At 40.7% G+C, this 23,736-nt stretch overlaps 1 protein-coding gene across 5 annotated transcripts in view; it reads right to left on the bottom strand.

Moving 5' to 3' along the window:
• The window catches only part of ESR1 (estrogen receptor 1), a 210,635-nt gene that overhangs the window by 175,278 nt on the left and 11,621 nt on the right, over positions 1-23,736 (bottom strand). For 2 of the 5 annotated variants that reach the window (XM_081187204.1, XM_081187203.1), the window contains exon 1: positions 13,387-14,023. The exons of the other annotated variants lie outside the window; for them this stretch is intronic. The gene's annotated coding sequence lies outside the window, so the exon portion shown is untranslated. Of the gene's footprint in view, positions 1-13,386; positions 14,024-23,736 lie in introns of those variants that run through there. 5 annotated transcript variants of the gene reach the window in all.

Here is a 23,736-nt window from a genome sequence, read left to right as displayed (position 1 = left end):
GTGCAATTAGTCTCAAATGTAGTTTTAGAGAACCCCATCGCCACAAGCTATGTCAGCCTCTTTAATAAACTGTTTCATTGCTATGCAGGATGAAGGATGTGATCACGGTTCCTCACTCTCACCTTTACTTTATTATGATTTCCCACACTTTCTATTTTTGTTGCAAATGTATGTTTTAAAAGGATATTAAAAGCCATACGGGATCAGACCAAAAGCTTATCTAACCCACCATCTTGTTATTCAAATGGCGTACCAAGGCATGAAGAAGAGCTCCATTTTGGCTGAGCAGTGGCAGGCCAGAATAATAGTCTTATTATATGTAAATCAATACTTGTCCGAGAGAAGACTTATTTATATTTGCCCCTGTAAGAATAGGTCATAATTATTTTACTTGCAAATTGTGGGCTTTGTTGAATGATAGCTTGATTCTATATGCAGTCACGAAGAAATTCTTAGGTAAGATTTCACCCTAATTTACCCAACTTATACATGTATAACATAGCACAAAAAAGTATAAAGTACATCTGCAGCTCTCATAATTAAAGCTTTGCTAGGGCAAAACTCTCAAGAGAAAGCATGTACAACAAAATCTCCTTGATTTTATCTCTCCTCTGCTGGCAACAATAATCTTTCTGCAGTTAAATGCTTTTAAGTTGTGAAGCTTGAAAGACTGTATACACTAAGAGGTCTACTTGTTAACAGCAGTTTTCTATACAAAACACACACACACACCAAAAAAACAAAACACTATTCAATTGCTTAATCCATGGCTATTTTTCCATGCAAAATTTCTTAGGATTGATGAGTCTGAAAAGTCACTATTTCAGTCTCATGCAATTTTCACAGGTGAGCTGGACCTTTGAGTTAAATTCCAGCCATAACAGTTTAATGGAATAATTTCTGAAGACAGTATAAGAAAGCTGCAGTAAAAAACCCAGCCTCCTGATGCACGCCTTTTGAAATTCCACAGTGTTTTTCATTGCTTGCTATTTTATTTTCAATCGGGGCTGGGAAAGGCAACTTTTACTCTCAATCCTACCTTCTAGAGGTCCTTTCCCTAGAAATCTGCTCCCTCTTCCCATCTCTGTGTTTGCATGTGACTGTGCTTAGACATGTACTGTATTTTGGCTCTTCCCTAACTTAGCCATTCACTAAGTTCATACCAGCTGTATGTTACTGAGGCCAAGTTTACAATGCGAGGCCAGAGAGCAAGATCAGACTAGAGTGCTGAGCATGTCTTTCCTCCAAAACTCCATACTATCTCCTCCTCTTCTTTGTTTGCTTCTTGAGTTTATGTTATATGTGTGCTAGTTTGGTCATGGTTAGAATTATTAACTAATTAACCGAAACGGAAGAAAAGTGCGACTGTATGTGTGTGTATCTCATATTTTCCACATCGCCATGTTATAAGTGCATATTTTGCTGAGCTATTGCAGTATTACATGTGTATATTTTGATCATGATTATATTCAGTAAAAAAAACAAAAAACATTTTAAGACATGCCATTTCCAAAAATCCACGAGACTAGAACATTTGTATGTGAAACACCCGTCTACCAAGGAGGCTTGCTGAGACATGTCCCCTGTCAACTTACTAGATAGCCATAGGTAGGGGACTGCCTCACAGCCTTAGCCACCACCCATTTGCATTATGGAGATAGTGGTGGCCTGCTGTGCAACAGGGTTGCAAGCAATTGCTGAGATTATGGGAAGCACTCCCCATAATGTGCTTTAAGCACTCTCTGTATTATAAATAAAAATAATAAATGAAGGGCTATATGAATACGATGTACTATCATCAGTATCACACAGGCTTAGTTCAATGGTGCTTTAAGTATGACAGAACACCATGGAAGCAGCTTTTATGTTGGTTACAGTGTTGCTTTTTAAAAGTTTGCAATCATGTAGGCAGAACCAATTACCTGCGTATTTATTATGAAATCATCACTGCGATGGAATCATGATTTTGTGGTAAGGATCACAAAAGGGTACCTAGAACTACACCTCTTTATGATCATAATAGTTTTTAGCATTCATATAGTGCTTTTTTAAAAAATTCAGTGCTTCACACACATTATACTGGGCAACAGCTGAAATGGAAATGATATGGAATAATTTCTCTCTTGATTTAATCTCTCCAATAGTAAGTTCAAGACCAAGTGTGGTCGTCGTCATCTGCATCTTTCTTTTTAAAAAATTTGGTGCATTCTCCCTCCGATATCAGTTACATTTGCAAAGATCATTCTGATGTATTTTATTATCGTGTGTGTTGCCTCTGGAGGGAGGTCATGGTGCAATACCAAAAGAGAATTCCTTTTCAGTGATGTTCCCCATACTCTAGAACTCCATCACTCTAGAACATCCACATGAGAGCTTGGAGGTCAGTTAAAAGTTGGCATCAATGATCTGAGAATGCCTGTGCAAAAAGATAGGTTATTGAAACAAGCCACCATGTGGGCCTATCACATTGCACAGGGAAGTTCATTCCACAAAGTGCATGCGACCATGTTCTTGCTGGATGGATTTCTGCAGATCACAACACTGTCAGCAAAGCATCATCTGATGACTGTAGTGATCTCACAGGTCTATTTGGGAAGAGAAACATTTTCTTGGTTGTCTGCTTTTCAAATATGTAGTTTTAGGGATATGGACTGGGATGGTTTGTGGCAGCAACAGCATCTCTAGTGAAAGGAAGGGAACCAAGAGTTGGCCAAGGGAAAGAGGCAAACAAGGTAATAAATGAACTGGTTGTTGCCTTTGTACTTTCACATGACATTCCAGGCTCAACACTGCCAGAAAGATACTGATATGCTGGATGAAGTTCAAAAACAATAAACACAAAAACAACAAGTGAGTTGACCTATGGAATAAGAGTAAAAGGAGCCACAGAAGCACAGTCTGATTAAGAAGTGACTAATAGTCAACTCACAATCTACAAATCACAAAAACGAAGATTGTTGCAAAGAATAAGATGAGTTAGTCAATGTTAAAATGAATCAGTCAATGTTATCTAGGAACAATAGTACGATAATGTACTGGGCATAAAGGAAAGTTTCCAGTTGCTTAAGACCTTTGTAGTAGATAGGTAGCCGTGTTGGTCTGCCATAGTCAAAATAAAAAAATTCCTTCCAGTAGCACCTTAAAGACCAACTAAGTTAGTTCTTGGTATGAGCTTTCGTGTGCATGCACACTTCTTCAGATACTTCTTCAGATCCATTGCCTTTGATGAGGCAATGGACAAAAAAGTGTTGAATAGTTTGTTTAAATGTTAGGGTTCATTATTGTTATTGTTCATTATTGTGTGTACCACTTTAAAAGACAGGAGGCATATCCTGACCTAATTTTTACAGCTGTGTAGCAGGTGCTGATAAGTCACTGTAATTAGCTGATAAAGGTAAAGGGACCCCTGACCGTTAGGTCCAGTCCCGGACGACTCTGGGGCTGTGGTGCTCATCTTGCTTTATTGGCTGAGGGAGCCAGCATACAGCTTCCAGGTCATGTGGCCAACATGACTAAGCCGCTTCTGGCAAACCAGAGCAGCGCACGGATGTTGAATGGTCTCTTTAATTTTGAAGGTTCATTATTGTTCCACAAAATGTGTATTTCTTAAAGGGCCAGAGCAAATAACGTGACCTAGTTTTACAGCTGTGAAGCAGTATAGCAGGTGCTGTTAAGTTGTGGTGATTAAGCTGTTGGGTATAGTATATAAAGAGCACCACCTAGCTCTCTCAGTACCCTGTTGGATGGGTTGGTGGTTAGGTCATTGATATATTATAATTAATGTAAAATGAGTTTTTGTTTTTGTTTTTGTTATTAAAACCTAGCAAAAGTTACTTCTGCATTCCTTGTAATTTGTGGTCTCCTCAGCACGGCTTCTGCAGTACAACTAATCAGCTAACAATGGAAACGCCGTTTACCTTCCCACCAGAGCTGTACCTATTTATCTACTTGCACTTTGATGTGCTTTCAAGCTGCTAGGTTGGCAGGAGAAGGGACCAAGCAACGGGAGCTGATAAATTGCTGTAATTAGCTGTGTCAGCAATTGTGTCAGCAATTGTGAATGGTATATAATGTGCTGTATGTACCTTACTCTGCCTCCCTGGTGAATGGATGGGTGATGATTATAAACACTATGTAAGATTTATGTTAGAGGAGTTTTGTTATTAAACCATGCAAATATATTTTTGCGTCGCTTCAGTGTTTCCATCTGTGTGGTCTACTCTGCACGCACTCTGTGGCATGTTTCAAATGCCCAATTAAAAAGAACTAAATATTAAGTTGGAAAAGCAATCCACCATTTACCTGGAAATGAACTGTGTAATTTCATAGTTGTTGGTCCATCTGATTCTATTTACCATGCAACATTGATTTTTTTCTTTAAAAATTGTACCCTTCAGGCTTTTGTGTTACCAGTACCAGTCAAAACTGAATTAGGTCTTCAGCCCTGAATCAGTTAGGGTGAAGAAACTGATGAACACTGACTGAAGTCAAAGGCACTTATTCAGTTTCAATTCAATGACTCTAGCCTCATTATGTTGTAGCTTAGATGGTATAAAATTGTGTCTGTTCTGCATCATCTGCCCCATAAGGATATAGTTCTGGGAACTGCTAGTTCCGTTTGAACAAAACCCAATGCTTATTAGTGTTCCAACACTGGGTTTCATTGTAGGAAACTAAGTATTTTATTAAAGGGATATTCCTCAGTGGTGTTTTGTGCAATGTGTGGGTCTGTTCCTGATGAAGGGCTGCATAAGATCTGCTGATCAGAAACAAGTCTTTTCCAAGAGTCTGAGCAGAGTCCTTCAACCACTAGACATCTACTCCTGGATAAGCCCACCAGCCTGTCTTTTTAGAAGACTAGTTAGAGTGCTAATTCACAAATAATTTCTTAATGCTCTTTGTAACCACAAAATTCCACATCTGCAAAGCACATCATAAGAATATTTTGGAATAGTTTGTCCTTGCTTCCAGAAAGGAATGGGATGGTATAAAGTCACTTAAATCACATTTTCCTTCATTATGGATTCATCTCACATGGCAGAGGGTTATTAATAAACATCTCAGTATAGCTTTAGGATTGAGTTCAACCATCTAAATATGAAAGGTACATTGCTGAAGAGAGAAATTAGGCTGTACCTGAACAAGCTGCACTAGTACCTTCATTGGTGGTATATATCTCTAATAAGAGTTCCTCCTGTCTAGGTTGTTATTAAGAGACTACTGGTTTAAAATACGAGTACATGCCTTATCTGGAGCCAAACCAGCAATCCATCTACAGTCCAGTACTGGGAGTGTGGTGGGAAAATAACTTTCCTGGATCTCAAGGTCCCTTAGATGACCTTTAGGAGACAAATTAGTGCTCACTTGCATTCAGATCACATGCTTTGCCACTGAGTTATGGGTCTTTTTCATCCTTATCTTCCTTATGTCTTACTCCCCAAACCTTGACTGAAAATTCTCTCTCAAAGATTTATGCTGAATCTTCCTATGAGTAAGTTGCTCACAGTAGTAGATTTTGATATATCTGGTGGGATAAAAGGAGATCTTCATTAAAATGTCCCAAACTCTTCCATTTATAGTTTGAAGATGAAGTCTGTATTTTTATCATCTGCAATTGAATTTTAAGAAGCTCTTGAACTCTTTACTACCTCTGTGTTGACTCAGCTAAAGAAGATGTATATTCCAACTGGGTCTGAACTTTCCAGGGCTTAAATCACAGATTTCTCCTTCTGGAGGAGACATACTGAATCTCAGTGTCCTGAGGATCAGGGTTCATCCATTGTATACACCACCCAAGAATATATTTGCCAAGAATGATTTGCTCATTGCTGGCTTGAAAATCTTTGAGATTTGCCCTTATTAAGAAAACAGAGCTTCCCTCTCCTGCCAGATTAAGAAAATATAAAATGGGGTGTTATTTGCCAAATGAGGTTTCTATATATGATTTATATTATAATTAACTTTTCTGTATCCTTTTCCATAAAGTTCTCTCATTTTCTGTTATGCCATTTCACTGAATGCTTGTAACTATAGACTAAAAGTGTACATGTTTAATTTATTACCAAGAAAACCTTCAATACTGGTAGTTTTGAGTCAGGAAAAGGAATTCAGAACATTTACTAATCAAAAATTACTTTGGTCATAAATGTTTAGTCCAGTGGTAGAGAACCTGTGACCTTCCATGCTCTCTGTCTGGTCTTCAGGACTGTCCTCAAGTCACACACCCCTCCTCAGCCACATCTCCTCTCTCCAGCCCACAACTCTCACTGTTCCTGCTTTACATCTTGCTTGAGTGTTGCCTGGCTGGAATGTTGAACTTGCTTGCCTAGAGGGGTATAGAGGAGGGTGTGTAAAACTAGCCTATTATGCAGATATTTTATCTGACTTTGTTGCTCCACCTCCTTGTACCTCTGGCCCTGCCCACCACTGGCATGTGACTTCTAGGAGACTGCCTAGAATGGAATGTGGCCCCTGCTCCAAAAAGGGTTCCCCTACCACTGCTTTAGTTCCACTGAACTACATGTAGCCAACATCAGAATTGTGGCTTATATTTATACATTAGTGGTTGTTAAGTCATTTTTATGAACTGGGAAAACCATTTACTATGGGGATGATTTTGCCCTTAGCATGCAAGGCAGGCTCACAGCTGTTTGGAGCAGGCGCTGAGTGTGGGAAGTCATGTTTCTTGAGCAGCTTGTGAAACCTAGCATCTTCCTCACTGAAACCTGTGCTCTTGCTCATCTCTCCATGCCCACCAATTTGCCCTGATCATTTGCTGTAATTTAAACTTGACCAGGGAGGTCTTTGCTCATGTCAGATTTCAGTTAACGGCCACAGTTAAGAAGGCTTCCCCCCATAGCAGGCGCTGTGATTCTTCAATGGTTTGACTTCACCACTGGAGCCACACTCCATTGTCTCTTGAGTGAGAAACAGATGCCAACAACTCCATATTTCTGTGGCACTGTATCAGAACTGTGCCCAATATGAGCAGCAGCAAGAGAAAATGCACCCAGATTCCTTTTGCATTAAACATGAAAATTGGCAATGCTGACAGTGTAATGGACTTCCCACAAGTTCAGAAGCAACAGCAACACCACATCAGCAAAGGGCAAACCACAAAGATACAGCAGGCCTATCCTGGCTCCCACCCAACACACACACACACACACACACACACACACACACACACACTTACTTGTAAATAAGGAAAAGATCTTTATTCAGACAAGTAATGGTACAGGCTCAACAGCAGACACTGTACTCTAGAGTCACTTCAGGACTTCAAGAGCAAGACAAGAAATACAGAACTGTACGGAAGTGACAAAGATGACCCAACAGCTTCCCCACCCTTCCCACCAGCTTTTGGGGATAAGGCACAGCATGCTTGCTCATGAGACTCTTGCCTCACAGGAATGCTAAGCTTGCAAACATGTGCTCTGTCAGAACTGGTGGGTCTGCTCCCATCTGCAAAGACCATGCCTGGTTCTATGTACCAAGACCGCACCCTCCTGTTCAGACTCCTGTTCAATCACTACCACCTCCTGTTCAGACGTTCCCCTCAGCTGATCCACGCCCTCTTCAGCCTCCACTGAGGATCTCCATGTTGCAAAAAGGTAAGAGGAAAGAGCTGGTATCCCTTCTCCCCTTTCCAAACCACCTGACATCAGGGTTGAAAAAGGAGGTCCCCTCTTTCAAAGCAGGTTCCCGCCATTCAGCCCCCTCTTCTGTTTCTTCTTCATCTCCTGCGTCAGTCTGCCAGCCTAAGCCTGATCCTAACAATACTGTGGGGCTCATGGCATGAGCCTCTCTTTCATGCTTTTAACATTCTCAAATATGCAGTGACAAATACCTTGGTTTGTTTTCTTACACTGAGGGGCAAGACACAAAGTTAAGGACCCATTATGACCCTAAGTCAGAAAGTCCACAGCATCTGCAACTATAATCTAGTCACCCACAATAGTCTGTTCACCTATACCAGGGATTAGGTTTCCATGCCTTCTCCAAACTGTATTGATAGTTGCACCAATTGTTTAAACATTCCTAAACAAACATGCCCTTTTCTTACAAGAAACTCTACATCACCTGGACTGCCTTATTTCATCTCAATTTGATAGGAGAGCTATAAATCAAGTGCAGCTTCCTAAACTTCATTAGTTCCTACAACCCAGTATATCTGCTTATACTGTGTAACAATATGGTTAACTTGTTAATAGTATGGGGAGAAATGAAATGTCAGTCTTCTGATCACTCCATCATCACAAGCATTTCTGCTTGCCAAATCTCCCCTCTCCTCCAACTGGGTTTTGTAGATTCGCCTGACCCTCCGGAGTGGAATGGGAGACATGGGGGTGCCTGCGGGGAAAGCTCCACTGTGTTAGCAAGAGCCTTTGTGCTGGCTTCCACTGGCATACAAGGTGAGCTGAATGCAGGCCATGGTTGACATTCCTGTAGGTGGGCATTAGAACACTCTCTCTCTCTCTCTCTCTCTCTCTCTCTCTCTCTCTCTCTCTCACACACACACACACACACACACAGTACTTTAAATAACATCAGGAATGCATATATTTCACTGCAGCTGTCCTTAATAGCCAATGAAGCTACAGTAGTTTTCATTTCCTACAGGTCTTTCAGATCAGCAGAACCACAAGCAGTACCTCTAACCAAACACAAACCGCAGGAAAAAAACAGGTGTTAGAGCATGCAATAGGGCTTTAATATTATATCATCAGTACCAAGGCATCTCTTTACTATTTGGTATTCTTCCTATTTGGTATTCTTCATTTTCAAGATTTAGGAGAAATGCCTCATTAGAACCTAAATAAACTTGTGATTTATAAAATGTTGGCACAAATTGCAAAAACGAGGAAAACAATTAAAGTATGCAAAACGATGTGGGAGGTAACAAGTTTGTGTAAAATGCATATAATTCCTTCTGCTCTACCTTGCTATAAGGCAGGTATGGCTCTGCAGATGTTGCTGACACACAACTCCCACCATCCCCAAAAAGCATGGCCAGTGGGAATTGTAGTAAAGCAACATTTGGAGAGCCAAAGGTTCCCCACACTGGCTATAAGGTATGCAGATAGAAACATGCTGTTTTGATACTAGAGATGCCAGCTTGGATTTTCATCTAGATTTCTATGTCTAGTGAAATCCGTGTATAAGACAATGCTTTTTGCTTTAAAAAAAATAGGCAAAAATTGGGTGCCATCTTATACATGGATAGTGAATACAGAGCGGGATGTGCGATTAATGGCAGCAGTAAGCAGGAGATTGGCAGCGGCAATTGGGTGGGTGATTGGTGGCTGTGGCAAGACGGGCAGGTGATGGGCAGGCGATTGGTGGCTGCAGCAAGTGGGCAGGTGGGATGTTGGTGGCAGTGAGTGAGCAGACAATTGGCGGCTGCGGCGAGGTGTGCAATCGGCAGTGGCTGTGCCAAGCGATCAGCAGTGGCGGGCAGGCGAGTGAGCGATTGGCGGAAGTGACCTCCCCCAGCCCACCCCCCAAAAGCTAAACAACTTAAATTCTTAATTTTGGGTTTTTAAAAAATAGGGGTCGTCTTATACATGGGGGCGTCTTATACACGGAAAAATACGGTAATATACCCAAAAAATACCAGACTTGACTAGCTCCAATGAACACATGTGATATGCACATGGATGCTACAGAGAACTTCTGCAACAAATGCAGCCTTCCTGCTATGGGTTGAGTCTTGTGGCCATGACCTCTTGCTTATATAAGGAGCACAAAGCTGTATTCAATAGGAAGAGTGGGGAGGATTAATAGTTCAAGGTCATCAGAGGGCTCAGTTCACAGTGTGAAGTCATCTCTGAATCATATGTCCAGAATACTATTTGGGAAAGCCTGAAATACCAATTCAGATCCGAAAAGTTTATAAAGGCACTGTTTCTAAATCAGACTGAGAGAAATTTGCTAACCTTCAAACTACAGGTAAGCTCTTGTGTTTTTTGTGGAACTACATCACTTCAGACTATACTGGGGTAAAGTATGTTTTTTAATAAGGTAAAGGGACCCCTGATCATTAGGTCCAGTTGTGACCGACTCTGGGGTTGCGGTGCTCATCTTGCTTTATTGGCCAAGGGAACCGGCGTACAGATTCTGGGTCATGTGGCCAACATGACTAAGCCGCTTCTAGCAAACCAGAGCAGCGCGCGGAAACGCTGTTTATCTACTTGCACTTTGACGTGCTTTTGAACTGCTAGGTTGGCAGGAGCAGGGACCCAGCAACGGGAGCTCACCCCGTCATGGGGATTCGAACCACTGACCTTCTGAGTCCTAGGCTCTGTGGTTTAACCCACAGCGCCACCCGCATCCCTATGTTTTTAATAGGAGTCATTTAAAAATGTCCTTTAGATAGAAGAAATGGTGCTACAGTCTTTACCCACAAACTAGATTTCTTTGTGCAAGAAATGAAATCCAGGAAGCATTTAAACACATGATCCTCCGCCAGCAATCTAAAGGAGTACAGCTCCGTGCATTTCTGCTGGACATGTAGGCAGCTTCTCAATAAAAGCTGCTCAACTGCGTCTCCAGGTCATGGGCTGGTCGGGGATGAAGCAACATCTCAATTCTTGTTTTCAAAAATTCAGAATGCAGAGATGGCCTGAAATGTATGAATGTATGTAACTTGTATGGATATTCAATTCAAAGATCAGTGAGAGGAAAATAAACAACTTGGCATGGCTAAAACAGAATCCCATTTCAATTAGATAGGTCATATGCATGTCTATTCAGATTGTGTCCAGTGCGGTTTGTCCCAGCTAAGTGGGTGTAGGATTGCAACCTATGTTACATAAAATGGTATTCCTGGCTAGGTGGTATTTGCATATTTCTTGACAGGATAGTAGAATGGACTCCTACTTTTGTTATGCCTCATTTAGGCATTTGTCTTGTTTTATTTCTTTGGGAAGAAATAATGTATATATGTAGCAGATTGGCACCACTTTAAGAGTAGCTAGCAGAGATGCACCCACACCATGGAGTAATAGCAAATGAGAATTAGTAGTGGTAACTGTATCACTACAGCCAATTAAAACAAAATGCAATTAATTCAACACAGAACACCAGTAACAGGGTAATGAAGCCTTGGCAGGTCTAGTAACCAACCAGGAAAAAGAGAAGAACCACACACACACACACACACACACACACACACCTACCTAGTCATGTTGGCTGCACAAGCTTGTGCTGCTTCCACGTAAGCCCCAGTTAGGTGTGTAGCTTGGAGGGAAAATCAATGTAAGCTGTTGTACTGGGTACATTTGGACCACAGGGATCCCAAGTGCTGAAGCAACACATCTAAATTCTCAAATTAGAGCCATCTAGCAGTGCAAGTATACAATGTTAAAGCAAAGTTCCTTGGTGGGGAGGGCCCATATCTCAGTGGTACTGGCAGACCACTTGCTTTGCATGCAGATGATCCCAGGTTCAGTTTCTGGCATATTCAGTTAAAAGAATCAGATGATGGGAAATATCTGAGACCCTGGGAAACTCCTGCTGGAGTAGACAACACTGGATTAAGTAGACAACTGGTGTCACCTGGTGTAAGGCTGCAGCAAGGATACATAATCCATTTCATGGAGATGTTGAAAAATAGGAATTCCTATGTTGTTGAAAAAATGTCTCCCCACCCCCCACCCCCATTTATCAAAAAACTAATGCATAAGTCTTAATACAGAGTGAGTGTAATTATTCTGTTACATGTTAGTCTTAAAAGTGTGACCAAAGGTTTTCAGGAAGCGTCCTGTCCAAGTTGACCACTACCTTTTCCTCTGCGTTCTAAGAAGATGCTGAGCCCACAGGTTTACAGTTTGTCTACCAAACATCATGGTAAAATCACCTTTATCGCTTTGCGGGATGATATGGGTGGCCAAGTTAACTCAAGATGAGAGAACTCACCCTGGTGCCATTTGAGTATAGGATACAAAAGAGGGATAAAATGCTCCATTAGGTAAACAGAAATATCAGTTCTGTATTTCCCCCCACAAACTTACAAAGGGGGATTTTAAAATACAGGTAGTGCTGATCCATTTGCTTAAACCCTCGCCTTCTCTTTCTTGCCTGACTTGCAGCACAATCCTAACCACAGTAAGTCAGAAGGAAGTCCTATTGAATTCCATGGGCATTACTCCCCGGTAAGGGCACAGGACTGCCACTTCAATCCTACCTCCAAAAAGCATGTAAAGAAGCAACCTCTCTTCCCCTTTTGTTTGTGACTGTTTTTCCTCTGTTGTAAACTCCGCTTGTGTTATGATATGAATTGACTGAATTAATTTTTGGCTTTAATTCTCTCCCGACCCCTGCACTCCACTTATCTGTGCCCTACTGACTGCAATAGGATTTCTGATAGGGGATAGTTAGAATTACACTGTTAGTATTTTACATGTGCCCCATGCGTATATGCCTACACATTCTCTTTTATATTTAATATTAGACATAATTCTTTCATGAATTAAGATAAATTGGGGAGCGGGGATAGGGCATCCACTCCGACATTTCAATGCTTTCTGTACAGTTGAGAACACACCGTTCTTCCAAGTGATATTGCACAAAGAACTTCACTCCCAACTTGACCTGTAGACCCTGAAGCTCTCGCTCTGGGAGTCATTTGAATTTTGGCAGCCAAGCAACTAAGAGCCAATCCCACAGCGCTGCACTGATCACGCTCAGCCTGAATTTAGAGCTTGCAGGTGAAAGAAGCTTGAATTGTCCTGTCTGCCTAGACAGTGGTCTGCTTACATGGTACATTTTTCACTCTAAAACATCTGCTGTATTTAATGCCAGCTAAACTGAAAGGTGAATTAATTTGCTTTGCAGCTGAAAGTTCGTCTTGCTGCAGAACTGCGTAGAGGGTGATGTTCTTAACGTTACCTTTACACATACACATGCCACACACACAAAGTTAAAACAGCCTTTGAAGCCCGAAGTCGCATAATTGCTTCTGGCTTCATTCATAAATAACTGAATGGAAAGATCCATGTGGTTCCCTGCAGGTATCCTTACAATATGACACTTCAACCAAGTGAGTTCTAAAAACATTTTTTCACCCAGAGTGCTGAAGACAGACTGTTATTCCTGCTCTGTGAAAAAGGAAGCACTTATTTTTTTTCCCCTACATCCCCAGTAATTACTGCTCCAGATGTCAGTTTTCCACAGCCGGAGACACAGATTCCAGATAGCAACACCGTCCTCAGCCACTATTCAGGGGGGTGGGAATGCAATCATTGGATGCATTCACTGCTACGGGAAAATGAGTAACTATATCCCACATCACACACATAACTCCTAGGTGTGTACTTAACTTATAGCAGTCTTTAAAAAAAAGCCAATACCACAAACATTCAAGAAAGTAAGATAGTCACCTACTTTGACAGGATCATCTGAGTTGCAGCCAATCTTCTCATTCTGAGACAAAAGCTGGAGCAAGAGACATTAAAATGTCTTTCCCATTGAGTGGTTTCTGCTGCATGTGTGCTTGTATTTTCAGCTATGATGAGATTCTCTTTCTGGCAGTAACTATGAGGCTGATAGAACTGTAAAATGAATAATCATGCTGACTGGCTGGCTGGCTGGCTGAAAAATAAAGTACTAGCACCACCATATGCTAGAGGTTGGGAAATCTATCAAATACCCAAAGAGCCCTGTGAATCCTGTTTTCTCCGCTTCTCTCTCTGCACTTTATAGTTTTGTTTTTTAACTTACCATCAAGGCTGAGAGATATATGACAGGATATAGTGCTATTAATTTGCCAGGAAAATGCTAAGATGGTCCAAATGAATTTCTTTTCCTATGTTATAAATTGTGGAGAAGGTAGAAATTCCCCCCTCTACAACAAAAAAAAGTTGGGCTTCTTAAAAATGCATTAGTTAAGGAGTAGGCAGGAAATGCATGCTGCTAGATATTCATTAGAATGGGGCCACAAGCTCAAAACGTTGGCAAAGGTACGTTAAAGCTGTATGCATTTTCACCTAGTCCTTGGAAGCAAAAGATAGTTTATTGGCCCGTCATTTCCCTCCACTCACCTACTGCTGAGTAGTATGATATTTGCCTGAAGTGGCCCTGAAAGGGATTAGTTTCCTACTGGTTCCTAAGCCCTTCCCATCTGTCACATGATCTTCCCATTTCTGCCTGGAACACAGCTGTTTAAGTTTGCCTTGGGCACAAACAGATCCTGTGAGACAGAAAACAAACTAACAAGTTGCTTACCTAATTTAAAGGAGATATATGGTGAAAAATGAATTTTAAAACAAGACAAAATATTAGCTTCCCTATATGAAAAATGCTGAGGTGGGTTAATAAATGTAAATTATATGGAGTAAACCCTGTGGTCTAATTGCACAGTCATAGACACTTTTAGTCGTCTGCAAATGTTTGAATTGTTACGTGCTATAATACTGTCTGCTGCGTGGCTTCCAGATAAGATTATATAAGACTGTTGGTGGTGGATTAATGTTCTGAGGGGTCCTGTGTGCAATCCTTTGTGGGGACCCTATTTTTTCACCTAAATAAGTGTGACTATGATCAAAATTGGGAATGTATGAGACAATAATCATGTTTCTGCCTTCACACTGTGCTCCTAAAAAAAGTTGGGAACAATCCCTGCTGTGGGCCAGACAGGAGGAATAAGTAATGATAATACAAATGTCTCTGAAATGGGTGTCCCCAAAAGTGGGTGCCCCCCCAAAAAATTGGGAACACTTGGGGGAAATGTTTTGATTATGATAAAGTCTCTGCACTGTCCCACATTAAAACCACTTGGGAACAATCTCTCCCCCACCTTCTCAAAAGTATTTCTATGGGAAGCCAAAGCAAAGGAGGTGAAACAGCCTCAACCTTTCCCTCAGTCCATGCACCCTCCAAAAACCTAAAGAGGTTGACTTATCCTACCCTTTTCTTTCCATCTTTGTCCCACAACTGCCTAGGGAAGTCCTTCCCTCTGGAAAGGAGAGGTGGAGTTAATGCAGCCAACCAGAGTGGCAAGGGGGTGGGCCCTTCCAACTCCACCAAGTGGTCTGTGCTGCACAGCTGGAGGAAGCATTGCTATTGCCTCTCCACCTGCTCTGGGTTAGTGATCCCAGCTTAAAAGGTTGTCTGACATACCTTCTTATCTAAAAGTACTAGAGATTTGGGTTTTTTAAATGAAAGCTCAGAGTCTGCGGCATATCCTAGCATGGGCTCTGGTGCAGTTACTCCAATTACACCGATATGAACTCAGCCCTATTTAGATCCTAAGGATTACTATTGCCTGGTGTCCACACAACCTACTTAATGATTTACAGCTCTGACTTCACTTTTGGCTAAAAGCGACAGGTAGGAGCAGTCAGGCTAGCTCCTTTAACAGAAATTGCTTTAAAATAAGACAGCTGAGTCTGGTGCCTCTGTTCAGAGGCCTTTGGGGGCACCAGGTTGGTGACCCCATCATGAGATAATTTTAATCTGTTTTAGTATTTTGACTTCTGTGTGTTTTAAAGTATGGTTGTGATTTTATTGTAAACCATCTTGAGGTTTTCTACAATCAAGTGGTGTATAAATTTTATGAAATAAATAATGGATCTGACTTAACCTACTATCACCAGGGAGCATGTGTATTAGACTCCAGGGCTTTTATAAATTCATTAGACAAGTCTCCCAATTCATTTCATATACTTTTATTTAATTGATGGGTTTCATTTATATATGTTAATACTAATAGATTTGTATACACCATAGCTTCTTTCCCGCTCATGTCGGCAGAGCATGAGACTCTTAATCCCAGGGTCATGGGTTCGAGCCCCACCTTGGGCAAAAGAAATCCTGCATTGCAGGGAGTTGGACTAGATGATCTGTGTTGTCCCTTATGATTCTATGCCAAGCAAGAACTGAACAAGCTATCCATAAATCCATACTGTAAAACCATAAAATACAAAAAAAACCAAAAAAACACTTTAGATACAATTTCTAAAAGTAATGGCTTGAATTCCAAGTCGCTAAGATTTCAAAATATTAAGCAGTTTATAACTGCCTTTAAATAAAAAACCTTAAAGTACCCTGTCCCCTCCTTCCCTCTGTAAGCTTCTCCAGGTGTTCAAAGGCCCTTCCTGAACAACACAGGTGGGGGCTGTGGGGGAGGAGAAACCCACTTCCTGTGAACTTCCTTATTTCAATTTATGTTAGGATCCAATTCTGATTTTGGCAGCAGCCCACAATGCCCCAACCTACCTTATTCAGGAGAGCCCCCTACTGTCCAGAGAAGCTTCTTGATGGGTGCAGGTGGCTGCAGGAGAAAGGATGTCTGTAAATGTTAACCTGTACGCTCCCTGAGGGGGAAAACAGGTCTCCTAACAACACTCAACACACTGAACAAACTACGGCTCCCAAGATTCCCCACCATGCAAGAACAATTGCCTCAAAAAAAGTTTTTTCACATGCTTGCAGACTTCTAAGGTTTGAAGTTTTTTTCAATCCCAAAATTAAATAATAAAAGTATTTAAATTAAATCAAGAGGATGTGCCTCATCTGAGGCACTCTCAGCCTAGGACCAGACTCCAGATTACACTGATATCCTCAGATGTTTTTTCTAATCCATTTTGTATCTTTCCCTAATCTGCTAATTCCCTAATCCCCATTGCTAATCAGATGATCAGTCTCAATTCCTAATTCAGGTTTGCTCTGGTTAATCCTAACAGCTACTGTTTTGCCACATATCCTAGATGACAATTGATGTTTAGCATCCTTGAATCAGTCATTATCACAGCATTCTGGTGTGGGGAGGGGATACTCCTGTGATGTGGCTTAGAATGCCACTATTATTTCCTGCTCTCTTTTTGCATGCTGAGCCCAAGGATGGTTTCTACGGATGGGAGAGATGCTTGTATTCTGCACAGCATCGCCACTCAAGCACAAGAAGATTGTACTGGGTACAGAAGTCAGCCCTGAATAATGTTGTTTACATTTAAAATAAAATTTCTGACACTTAAATTTGCAAAGTTGGGCTGCAAAGTGTGTGAATAAAATCTAATCACTTTTTTAAAGCTAGAAAAGAAAGCCTACTCATTACCAGCAGCCACAGCCCTCTGCCTCTCCCTGTGACTAACTGAAGAAGCATAAATGATTAATTCATACAGGGGATCATAGAATCCATCTTTCTTGACATGAAATTTTGATTATCGACATACATAATTTTAATGTCTTTCTATTGCTACATGCCAAATATACACAATGGTGGCTCATTCTAATAATGACTAAATAGGCTACATCCCAGGAGTTTGATTTATAGCTTCCCCTTTAAATTTCTACCCATCTCCAGAGCTGAAAGCTGAAACCAGCTTATTCAGGGCTTAGCTGTGTCCTGTCCCTGACATTTCTTGTGTTCATTCCAGCTTTTATAGTTTCGTAGAATTGCTTGATACAGTCCATCTTGCTGTCTTCCTGCTACGGAAAGACTGCTTCCTGCTATATTATGCATAGAGGCAATGCTTTTTTTCTTTAAAAATGTTTAGGGGTACTCTCATTTTGACTCCAGAAAAATCACCATTTAATAGTTCAAATCGGGAAAAATAAATACAGTAAATGGACAAAAGTACAATGATTCACAAAATATTTAGGGGTATGTGTACCCCTGCGTCCCCCCATAAAAAAGCACTTAATAGAGGTATCTCTATCCCTATTTCATAACACTGGATCAGTACCGCAATATAAAGCCTGCATTTTATTTTTAAAGCATTGTGATATGCCTATAAAGAATTCATCTCCCTGTCTACTGTTTATTTAATCTGCTATGTCTCTATTTAATCTCTGTCTAGAACTCAAGGTAATGTATTCCAGTTGTAGTCAAAACAGAAATATACGTAAAAGTACTATTAAGCTGTAAGAGATCTGACTGAGCAACCTACACCGGAACTGAGCATTTTGTTCCTGGATTGCATCCATACTCATACTTCCTATTTTAGTTCTAGGCATCACAGTCAGCACCAGCAGTCAAACCACCTGAGTATTTACATACCCATATCAGATACCCAACATGGAGCTCTCCAGATGTTGTCTGACTACAACCATTAGCCCCACCCAGCATGACTGACAGAGTTGATGGGAGTTGTAGCCTAACACCATATAGAGAGCACAATATTGACTACTGCTGCTGTAATCAGCTCTGAGTGAAGAGAGATATAATTTTTGAGAGTGATAATAGCACTGCTGCTGTCCAACAAGTGAACTTCAGCAGAAGTACTAACGTATTAATCATGAGGTACCCTAGTTGGGTTGTTGAAAATATTTCCAAAATCACTGAGCATATTGTGGTAAATATTTTGGAAACAATAAAAAAGCTGGGCTACATCAGAGTGAGATTATTCACTTTACAACAATCAAGTACTTGACACAATGATCAAATCAGGAGCATATATTGAATAGAAACTGTACTAGCTGTTGGACACCCTATAGCAGGGCAGTCCAACTTTTCATACCAAGTGGACCACAAGAGTACTTCAACATGGAACCAGCAGGCTGTACACTCACTTGTCGCACAGGAGAGCAAGGCCAAAATTTAACACTTTCTTGCAGCCCTCATGCTGCCTTCCCAAAGCCAGCTTAGTGAAGTGTTGGGCTTTGGGAAGGAGGTACAAGGCTCTGCAAGGGTCTTAGAGCCCTCCCATCTACTTCCCAAAGCTGGTAATGTGCTAACTAGGCTTTGGGAAGGAGGAAGGAGGACTCTGGGACCCTTTCAGAGCCCTCACACTGCCTTCAAAAGCCCAGCACCTCATTACTTGGCTTTGGGAGAGCAGTACAAGGGCTGGGAGGGGAGGGTTGGTGTCAAATGTTGCTGAGGACTGCCAAAAAAGGCCTCAAGGGCCACATGCGGCCTTCAGGCCATGTGTTGGACCACTCTGCTCTATAAGTTAGTACAAGAGCAGAGTACCAACTGTCCTGAGGAGGCTCAAAAGAGCAGTATTCCACCAAACCCTTGATAACTGTCATAGATTTTGGTGACCAGAATTGAAAGCAGAAATGAATCCAGTTCTGCAGTTCTAGATCAACTGGTCCACTCTTGCAGGATGATTCTGAAGTCTGCTTAGCAAACCCCAAACATTATGAGTGGGATTCAGCAAAAGTGAGTATGATTTAAAATATGTATATTTATATTATAAATATTTAACATATTTATAACCTACCCTTTGTCATGGGATCTCAGGGTGAAGCAATAAAGAATTATTTAAAACAACAAATCTATTAAACAAAACATAAAAGCAGATAAAATCAGTTAACATCAATCACAAAACTACAGAGAATCATCTATAAAATTCCCAAGCTAACCATTTCCAAATGTTTGAATAAACAGGCATGTTTTAAGCTGGCGCCAAAAGAAAAGAAGAGCCAGCGACAGCCATATCTCAGAGGAAAAGATGTGCCAGTGTTGCATCAAGAGTTGTGGTATTGCCAGTCTTAAATCAAACACATGAGCATCACATGGCAAGACCTGAAACTAAAACAGGATCACCAAGCAGAGAAGTAATTGTGTGTTAAAATGTTATGCCCTACAGTCACACTGACCAGGCCACACCTTGACCAAATCAGACACTCCCATAGATTTCACACCAATTCAACTCACATGTTTATAGAATCCAAAGTTAAAGGGATAGACGAGAGCAATGGCATGTGAGCATACCAAGCGTCATGGCAGTCTTAAAGTGCACACCAACTGGGAAGCTGTACAAGAACATGAGCTCCTGATTACACAGGATTCTCCTCTTTGTGCCCATTGTGATTGTGGTGGAGGAAAGCATCCTGGCATCTCTGCTCCCCTCCCAACCAAGTAGGAGATGGCTGGGAAGGAGAGGGCAGAGGGGCACCCGGGCAGACCTAAGAGTAAACTTAATGCCTCTGGTTGCATTGGAAAGACTGAAATGGGTCCTTCCCACAAAGACACAACCACTGTCTTCCATTGCCCATCCTTACCCACTGTCGGGTTGTGGTCTGATGCCAGATCCCACAGAGAAGGCAGGTATTGTTGGACCCTTGATTGCTCTGAGTGAACAACTCACCCCAGCAAAGGTTGAGTGCAGACTAAGCTTTTTAGCCTCCCACCTCCACCTCTTCCAGGCTCCACTCTGTTGTGGATAATTTTCAGATTCTTAAAATGCCAGTCTTCTGGCCTGAAGATGGGTACTCCTCCATTTATAGTTTCTCACCTAGTGTACTTCCAAGGCTGCTGGACGTACTGTGGGAGACCTTTGATTTCTCAGGGGAAGATGGCTGGGGAGCCTCATGCCTTTGGTGCTATAAGGGAGGTTTTTCTGGGAGTTCCTGATGGTCAGCCTCATGCTCTGTGGACTCAGTGGTTCTCCAGCACCAGGCTCCAAGCCCTGAACCTAACATGGCTACTTGTCTGAGTCCTCTGTTGAAGACTCTATAGCCTCCAGCTCTGAATCTTGTTTGCAGCTGGGCCCTGAGGTCGTGACACTCACCTCTTTTGCTGCAGGGTGGCATAATGTACTTTGAAGTAATCTAGGGCAAGATTGATCTGGACAGATCTTCCTTTTAGTTGTATAACTGCCTCACATTCTCATTGTATTTCCTCCTCGCTTTCCAAATGGGGCGGGGGGGGGGGAGAGTTCATTGCGCTTGTTGGTCTAGGATGATAGAGAGTGCCTTAATCCTCTTTAAATGCACAAACCTAACATTCTGGTATGTGACTGAATCACTCCTGAATCACTGTGTGTCGGGAGGCACACATTGTCACCACTTTAAAAGAGAAAGGTATTTTCAGCAGCTAGAGGAGGGTGATTGGAGTCTAGGAACAGTAGAAAGAAAAAGTGTTAAGCAGCCGCTTCCACAGCTCATCTCCTGTTCCCCCAATCAAACTGGCAGGCTCTTGTGTCTCTCAGCTAATCATCACTTCAATTTATTACAGCCAATGGACCAGAAAAAAGATCTGCATTTGTAAGAATGTGATCATTTAGTGTGGCAGCACATGCACTTTGGAACTCCCTGCCTCTTGAGATTAAGCAGGCATCTTCACTGCACTCTTCGGCACCTGCTAAAAGCATTCATGTTTAGACAAGTATTGCAACTTTTGTATGCTTTGAAGTATGTTTGCGTTTTATCTTTTTGTACACCTAATTTGGTCCTCATGTCTTATATGCATAAATCAGATATTTGCATATCTGATTTGCATTGACTCATGTACGCATTTTGAATTTTAGCAATTATCATCCAGTGTCAGTAAACATTAGAAACTTGATCCATGAGATTCTTTGGTGGTGGGTGGTTTTTTTGCTACAACGAACTAACCTTGCTGCCCACCATGGCATCAGCAAGAGCAACTGAATTCCGGTTTCTGGTGCATGAGAAAGGAACTGTAGACCTATCCTTGCGATCTGGATTCTGCGATTATCCCAGTATGAAGTTATTCCATAAATATTATCATACTGTGAGAAAACTGATCATATGAATCATACTAAAGTGGCAAAATAAAGTTCTTTTATACTCCAACATAAAACTGGGATATAAGACATATAAAAGGGAACTGTTTGTGATCTAGAGGTTTATTCTCTTCATAAATCAGATCTTTGCCAGTTAAATAGGCAAAAGGGTACTCAACAGAAGTGCATGACATAGCATTGCAGCTGAAACAAGCTTATAAAAGTATTTTGTAATGATAAAATAATTAGGAAAGATATTGCCAATCTGCATAAATATCATTTCCCAAATAATTGTGAAATAAATGTAGACAGATATCCAGAAATAATCAAATATTTCTTCATCAAGACAGAGATGCTGATATCCATGTGCTTTTTGCCAGTCACATTGCAGAACTTTAATGCTTTTGGTTAAATATTTACAGTCCACCCAAGGCCTGCTGGGGCAACATCTCATTTTCTCCCTAGAGGCTTGTAGGGATTGCAACTTTATTATCATGGTCATCAACATCAATTACATGATCATTAATTAAATTTCTATACCTCATCTGATATACAATAATATAATAACAAACAAAAACACTTCTCCACAAAGTTTAAAATGCCATAGATTGTTCTTATTATTAATATTATCCAACACAAACCCATTGAAATGAAAAAGATTGTGTTCTGCCGTTATGATAATAATAATACAGTAATCATAATTTATTATTTATACCCCGCCCATCTGGCTGGGTTTCCCCAGCCACTCTGGGCGGCTTCCAACTGAATATTAAAAACAGTACGGCTTCAAACATTAAAAACTTCCCTAAACAAAACAAAAAACAAAAAAATGATAGTCTCTAACTCTTTTTTGTTTTATGTCCCTTTGCTTTTACCTGTTTTTACAAAAGGGGGGGGGTGGAACAGTGGTGAGAAAACTCTCAAATGTCCCTGATTCTGTTTGATGCAAATTTACACTTATTAAATATATAATGTATTAGGCATTATAGCTGATGTTAGGCATTTTCCTACCACATTCCTTTCTTTTTAAGTCACAGATGTGTCCAAATGACTTATTCCCTTCATGTTCTGGCTTATTTGGGTGTGCAATAGCTGACCTTTATCTAATTGGCATCTGATAGAGCACTGGTATGTCATTCTGTTTAAGAAAAATATATGCACTCTGTTGTCCTGGAGTGGGGAGTGGATGGACAATATTTTAGGAATTATCATTGCTACTCGTGATGCTTGTTTGTTTTCTTATTCTTTCAAACATGGCATACAAAACACAAAAGTTATGATTACTGTTTTTAATGACACGGAGACAATGATTGTAACTATCACAATATGACAATACAGCCTCATTTCTCCCCTCTGAGATGGACAAATAAAATATTAAGAAGTGATTTAACTTCTTGCCTGCTTTATTGTTTAGAGAATGCCCTGGTACAAAGAGGCATGTTACCCTTAAGTACATCAACACATGAGCAGACATACCACCTCCGTTTAGATATCCAGGTAACTAGTACATCAAATCCTATATATGTATTCTATCATATCAGCTTTTGATCATACTTGGATCTCTTATACTTTCAACTTAAGAAGATCAACAATAATTCACAGAATTACAAACATCAAAAGCAGACTACAGCCAGGAATAAAAACATGCTATTATCCTAGCATCCATTTCTAAATCTGCATTATATTCCAGCCATTTGAATCAATAAAAGAAGCATTTTGATAGAATAAGTATCTTACTTAAAACATTTACAAGAGAAAAACCCAAATTGTTAATTCAGTGTATAATTCAAGTACTTTCCACTGTGACTTCTGATGTGTCCACCAGCATTAGATATGCATGTTAAGTATTTCCAACTGACACATCATGATTTCCTAAACCCAGATAAACTATTCCCCCTTTAAGACTGATCAAATGGATCAAATGCAACTGCAACTTAAAATGTTGTAAGAACTGTAAGAATGCTACATAATCTCACATTTATTTTTCATGTTAGTTTCTTGTAACATACTACTGTATATAAATGAAAAATGTTACTATATAGTAACTGTATTATACTCAAAATATGGAAACACATAGACAAAATATTGCTGCATCTCAATGAAAAGCCCACTTTGCTTTTCTATTCTGTTGCTATTGTGCATTGTTAAGAGTTGCATATCTAACAGATACAATATTAAAGAGCAAAGGGGGGGAAATAAAATAACTTATTTCTAACAGCTGGTATTTTTTTTAGAAATAGGATGCTAAAATCAGACACACACACACACACACACACACACACACACACGAGTGCTAACTCTATTTGTTCTTAGAAATATC

This window comes from Podarcis bocagei, assembly GCF_964188305.1.
Source record: "Podarcis bocagei genome assembly, chromosome: 3".
Lineage (NCBI taxonomy): Eukaryota > Metazoa > Chordata > Lepidosauria > Squamata > Lacertidae > Podarcis > Podarcis bocagei.
Note: the sequence above shows the minus strand (reverse complement) of the source record. Positions and strands in the feature narration are given on the sequence as shown.